The 6117-nt window shown below is 39.8% G+C and overlaps 1 protein-coding gene across 1 annotated transcript in view; it reads left to right on the forward strand.

Moving 5' to 3' along the window:
- LOC118334515 (potassium/sodium hyperpolarization-activated cyclic nucleotide-gated channel 2-like) overlaps positions 1-6117 on the forward strand; it is a 28452-nt gene that overhangs the window by 6888 nt on the left and 15447 nt on the right.

The following is a 6117-nucleotide window of genomic DNA, read 5'->3' on the forward strand; positions in this document are numbered from 1 at the left end:
GGAGTAGTAATAGTTGCAGAGTTGCGCTGCTGGTTTGGACTGTGATTCTCTACCCTGTGTTTTGTCAACGAATTATTTGGAGAACGTTTCTTCCTCGGGTGTAAGGTGCAAGAGAAGCAGGAATTATATGATAGTAAAGTCAGTGGTAAAATAGTAGTAGTTTGTTTATTCCTGTAGATGGAAGGTCTCTCTAGCATTAAGTATTATGCCCAATAACATAATATGTCTAGTGTCTATGGCCAAATTTGGTCATTTTGTATTGTACTGGCAAGTATTGAGGCAGGGGGAGGAGGTGTGGTTTTTCTTCCTGGTTGGATGGGGTCAGTGAACTAGTGTATTACAAAATAATTAGGGCGATGTTGGGGTGGGGTGTCGTTTGTTTGAACTAATGTGTAGTGATCTATTTTGGTCACCTTGGGATGTCCATGCTAACACACTCCCCCACACCGAATAATGCTAGATGTGCCTGATATTTAGCAGGTTATGATGTATTTATTTTTGTGGGGTTGTGATCGTTGGATTGTTTTGTTCTACCTATCTGTTGGTGTAGGATTTTGGGAGTTGTTTAGCGGTATTTGTGCTTAGACATCTTGCTGTTTTTTAGTTTCTGAGGGAGTTTGGTGTGTTTTTGTGGTTAAGGCATTTTGGGAACATTGGCTGGAGGCTGTTTGGGAAAACACCAGTAAGTCATTAGGGATTCATCTCGTATGCGCATCCGATGGATATTGTGCTTGCATGGGTCCGAAGATTTGTTCATTGCCAATTCACACTGCCACCATGGTTTTGGTTGGATGTTAGGTGTGGGGTTTCCTGTTTCTGGACTGACCATTTCCATCCCCCTAGAGCGACTGCTGCTGGCATGGCTAAAAATGAGGGGTGCTCCAGGTTAGTGGTGATTAAGTTTATATATACTGTCATGGATTAATATGGTCCACTTTGAAAATAGTGCATTGCCGCTATTCAGGGAAGAGAACCAATTTATTATTCTAAGTGATGTCTGTTGCAAAATTATGCTATTACGGTACTCAGGGAGCAACAAGTCATGTAAATTTTTATTTCCGAACAATATCAAAGGAAAATTACTCATAGTCATTGCCCGTGGCTGCAGTAGGCCTAGTTTTCAGTTTTTTTTCGGCTTGCCAGACATATGAAATATACAATTTTGTAGGATACCAATGTGAGAAGCTGTAAAAAAGAAAGATTTAAAGGCACACCTCTAGATCGGTCCTCCGTGCTCCTCTTCAACATGGTGGGGTGATGACAGGAAAGAGATAATAAAAGAAAAAGACAGAGGGGAGATATGGCCAGGCAGTGGGCTTTTGTTGCATGTCTTCTCAGAGAGATAAAAGCTGGTTGTTTATAAGGTCTGTCTGTTCGACCATTGCCTTTGTGGACTTGGGTTGAATGTGGGGAGACCACCTAACCCATGATATGAGGCTCAGGTTGCAAATGGGGTTTTAAACAGATTGGGTTATTTCTTTTGCCCCGAGGACATTCGATCGAGGCGCCCTGCCCATGTCTACTTTGTAAATTTCAGATTTGAAAGTATTTCCCTGGATGACATGCAAGTTATGTCTTTGTTTTTTAATTGCTGTACATAAAGTAATTCTGGGCTAAACAAGTTAATGTGGCGGTGAGAATTCCTCTTTGTTTAATGTGTCAGACATTTGCAGTTTGTATTGGCACCTTTTTTTTGTGGAGCTGGATAATAGTTGAAGAGCCATTTGTGATAGTAGGTTTGTGGTGATCTTGTTTATTAAACTCAGTTTTCTCAGTATTGATGATGTGGAATAATTTGGGTCTGATGAATGATGCTTTCATGTAACATTAAACTCAAATTAGTCATGGTGACATTAGTAGTGTATGTGTGTTACTAGGGTTCAAAGCAGGTAGAGGTCTGCTATTTATAGTGTTCAGTAAAGTAGAATTTCACTATCACTGAAGTGGTAACTTTATTTGAAAAGAAAACATTTGAGCTTCATGTACTGTACCTCTGTACTGTACAATAACTGCAGACACTGAGATGCTTTAGTCAGAGCAGGTGTGTCCACTGTCCCTGAGGCAGACTCTCTTCTTTGATGTTAGAAACTGTTAGAAACTGCATCGTGCAGCTGTTTGCCCTCCACTGAAACACAAACAAACTAACACACACACACACACACACACACACACACACACACACACACACACACAAACATGTGTGTGATATGTTGATGTAATTAGAGCTGAAACAGTCAGTTCATTAATAGATTAGTTGATCTATAGAAAATGAATCAGTAACTGTTTGGATAATTGATGAATTGTTTCCTAGTTGTGATGATTAGCTGCTTTTCTCTGTTCTACATCACAAAACAAGCAATTTCTTTGACATTTTGTACATGAATTAATAAATTGAGCCTGAATATATAATATAATTAATTGTTAATGGAAGCCCTAGATGTAATAACAGTGTACTGATATGCAGCTATTCTTAATCTATTAATATGGGCTTTCTTTTATATTGTGTATATAATGAAAAAATGACATAAACCGTACTGACCTTCCTTATAGAGCACACGCTTTAAAGCACAACAAACTTAACTTCAAGAAAACTTGAATATTTCTGCTTTAATAAATTCACATGACACACAAGAGGACAACCTTGTGCTGTGTACAGTGCAGAGTTTGAAGTCCAGGATGATGAAGTTTGGGGCTGACAGGCCACTGACTCCTCCATTGCTCTCTCTCTCTGTATAATCAAAGACAGCCAGTCTCCAGAGAGCCGTCACTCTCAAACGAAAGGGCCGCTCTGGCACGGTACAGGCTGCCTACAGCCACCTGAGACCGCCCCCCTATTGAGTGGCTGACAACTTGTAACATTAGCCATTGTGTTGCAGCCAGGCCATCCATCAAGCCTCGCACCCTACAGTGGCTCTGGTGGTGTGGGGCCCACAGGCAGGACCCATGGAGGGCGTCGAGAACACTCTGTAACTCTGGATGACATCCACCAACCAGTAATTGGATTCAGTAGAACTTATAATACCCCAGGGAACATAGGTTGTTTCTACAGTACACCTCAACTTCCATCCATTAATTTCATTTAGTTTATATTTAGCATTAGCTTTACACAGCCTTGTCAGCCACATAGTTAATTTCCATGGTAGAGTGCAGTTTGGTGGCAGAGCCTCGCTGTGTCAGTGGAGGACAGAGGCGACTGGGTAATAATAGTGACAGCAGCGCTAACTGACAGACACAGGGTGTATAGTTTCAACTCAGTAATTACAACTGTGTGTGTACCCATCCCTTACTGTATCCACATCACAGGGACGTCTCTCTCCTATTATCCTCCACTGCCATCAGCAGGAGGGGGCTTTACAGTGCAGTGGTCTCTTGGAGAAGATAAGCTGGTGTTAGATCACTTCATTTACTCACTGCTCCTAGTTAGACCAAACAGTATTACAGGTCTGCTGCTGGACGTTGCAAATTTGATTTAAACTACTCTCTAAGCCGGTAAGAGCATATAAACATGAAAAGTGAATGCTGCTGTCTAACCTCTGTAAATGGACTAGAAATTAGGTGGTGTTTGTTTCCTGGGAGAGGAGAGGAAGGGATGTGATTATCTCAGTCCCAGAGGAACTCAGGTGTTTTTGTTCTGAAGGATCTTGTTGTGCTGAGGAGGAGAAATTCTGCAATATCCTACTCAAGCAAGAAGTACTGCACTTAAACATTACTCAGGCATGCTTGTGTTGAAAAATAAAAAACTCAAGCAGAAGTGCAAATGTTGCTCCTGAGTAACAGTTACTTTGTTACATATGGTCAGCCTGAAAGAGCCAATGTGGGATCCTGATTGAAATCATTTAAGAATGAACACATGCTGCCGACTGAGCCCTCTCCGGTTCAGTGATACTCCAGTAGACGATATATAAATTATCCTCAAAGTGACTGATGAGAAAAAAACCCTCAACAGTACTTTGAACGGTGTCATAATAACAGAACCGGACGCTTAATAATTAATTATTAAATTTAAATTGTATTAAATTGTAGCTGAATTCATAAAAAATCTTAACAGATTTTACACATTAAGGAAACCTGTAACAATATAAACAAACATAAAAAGAAAAGTCAAAGTCATTAGTAGTCTGCTTGTGAAAACAATGGTGTTTTCTGGAGCTCTGGTTGTGAAAACAATGGTGTTTTCTGGAGCTCTTTTTAGACTTGTTTTATCAAGTCTAAAAAATAACTCCTGATAAATGATGTTGGGCTTATCTAGGCTTAGGCTTGGAGACGAGGCTTGGAGACGAGCCAAACTGAGGTCAGGAAATTGCATGGCATTTACTAAACATTAAGCTATTAAGTGGCATTGTGGGAAATGTAGGATCTTATGTTTTTGGAGCTTGACCCGTACTAGAGACTAAAAGCCGGCCTCTGCTGCAATTGATTTTGACCACTCACCCAGTTTTATGGAAGTACAGTTCTACATTTCACTTCAGAAATAGAATTATTAATTCATACTCAAAAATGTCAAAGTGCATGAAAGATTCCTCCACCATGGTGCTTTTAGTTACCAATACTGAATACTAGTGTCTACATGTTGATATTAATTTTATAATACAATAGGAATAGTTAGACATTTTGGGAAAATATGGTCATTTGTTTTCTTGCTGATAGTTATATGAGAATACCACTCTCTCTAATACCTGAGCTAGATCTGGGGGGGTGGTTAGCTGAACTTAAAAACTTACCTACTAACCTCTGTAAAGCTCACTAATGAATACATTACATCTAGTTAATTTAATCACCACACAAACAGAAATGCAAAACGACAAGTTATGATTTTATGGGGAGTTATGTGCTGTAACTTTTCCCCTCTGCTTACAGTCTTGGTAAACTAAGCATGAAGCTCCATATTTATCACACAGACACGTGGTATCAATATTCTCAGGCTGGTAAGAAAAGCTAGAAGCCTATTTCCTAAAATGTTTAGCTATAAACAACATGAATTCCGGTATAAATTAAGCTACTCATCTACACCAGCGTAAGCAGCCATCACATGATGTTCATGTTGATGGATATAATACCATACAAAGCTTTTTCTTTTGGCCTTACAATGATGCCTTGCCTTTCAAATTCAGAAACAACATATTTCACTGCCCACCCAACAGATTATAAAGAGACCACACACACTCACTGACGCAGAAGAGAAGAAAGGAAGAAAGAGACAGACAGAGGAAGCAGGAGACAGAGCTGACTGTACAATAAAGTCAGATAAGCCATTGTAAACTAAACCGGTGGGTGTGTGACGGGGCCAGGCCAAAGGCTTTGTTGAATGTGTGTTGATTATCTTTTGATATTTGTCCAGCTTATCGGCCATCGGACACACATAGTGATTGGTAATTCATTGTGATATAACTTAATTTCCATTATCTGCTTCACCCTGTCTCTGTCATTTCTTCCATTCCTGCACCTATCAGTCCTACACAGGGTCTCTGTCCATCAACAATTGGTACAGGGAGGTGTGAACTGACGAAAGATGAGGATAGCGGGGCAAAAGTTCATTTTTCAGTGCATAATTTCTAGAAATGGCTATTTTGGTTGGTTGGTGGCTTGGTCATCCACCTTGGTTCAGAAATATCTTGACTATTGGTTGGATTGTCATGACATTTTGCACAGACATTCCTGTTCCCTAGAGTATGAATCCCAATGAGTTTGGTACTCCCCTGACTTTTACCCTAGCGCCACCACGAGGTTGACATTTGTGGTTCAGAGTGAAACGTCTCAACAACTATAGGATAGATTACTATGCACTTTAGAGCAGACATTCCCTTCTAAATTAATGACACTCTCATCAGCCTCAGCTTTGTGTTACTTAGCAAAAATTTGCATACTAACATGCTGAACTAGGTGATATTGGAATAACTGACATAACACTTATGCTTTTAAACATAAGTTATGCATAAACATTCAGGAAAAATAGGTATTCCTTAAATCTCCTCACCTCACATAACAAACATCCATGTGATCCTTCTGTTTGGCAGGTTAAATTTATGTATGTTATATGTGAGATATATGAGGCCTGCTGCGCAGCAAGGTTACATCAGCATACACGAAGAGGCATTTTATTTTTTTTAAAGTATATTT

Source organism: Morone saxatilis, unplaced genomic scaffold (assembly GCF_004916995.1).
Source record: "Morone saxatilis isolate NCDOM2014 unplaced genomic scaffold, NCSU_SB_2.0 Contig23, whole genome shotgun sequence".
In the NCBI taxonomy this organism is placed as follows: domain Eukaryota; kingdom Metazoa; phylum Chordata; class Actinopteri; family Moronidae; genus Morone; species Morone saxatilis.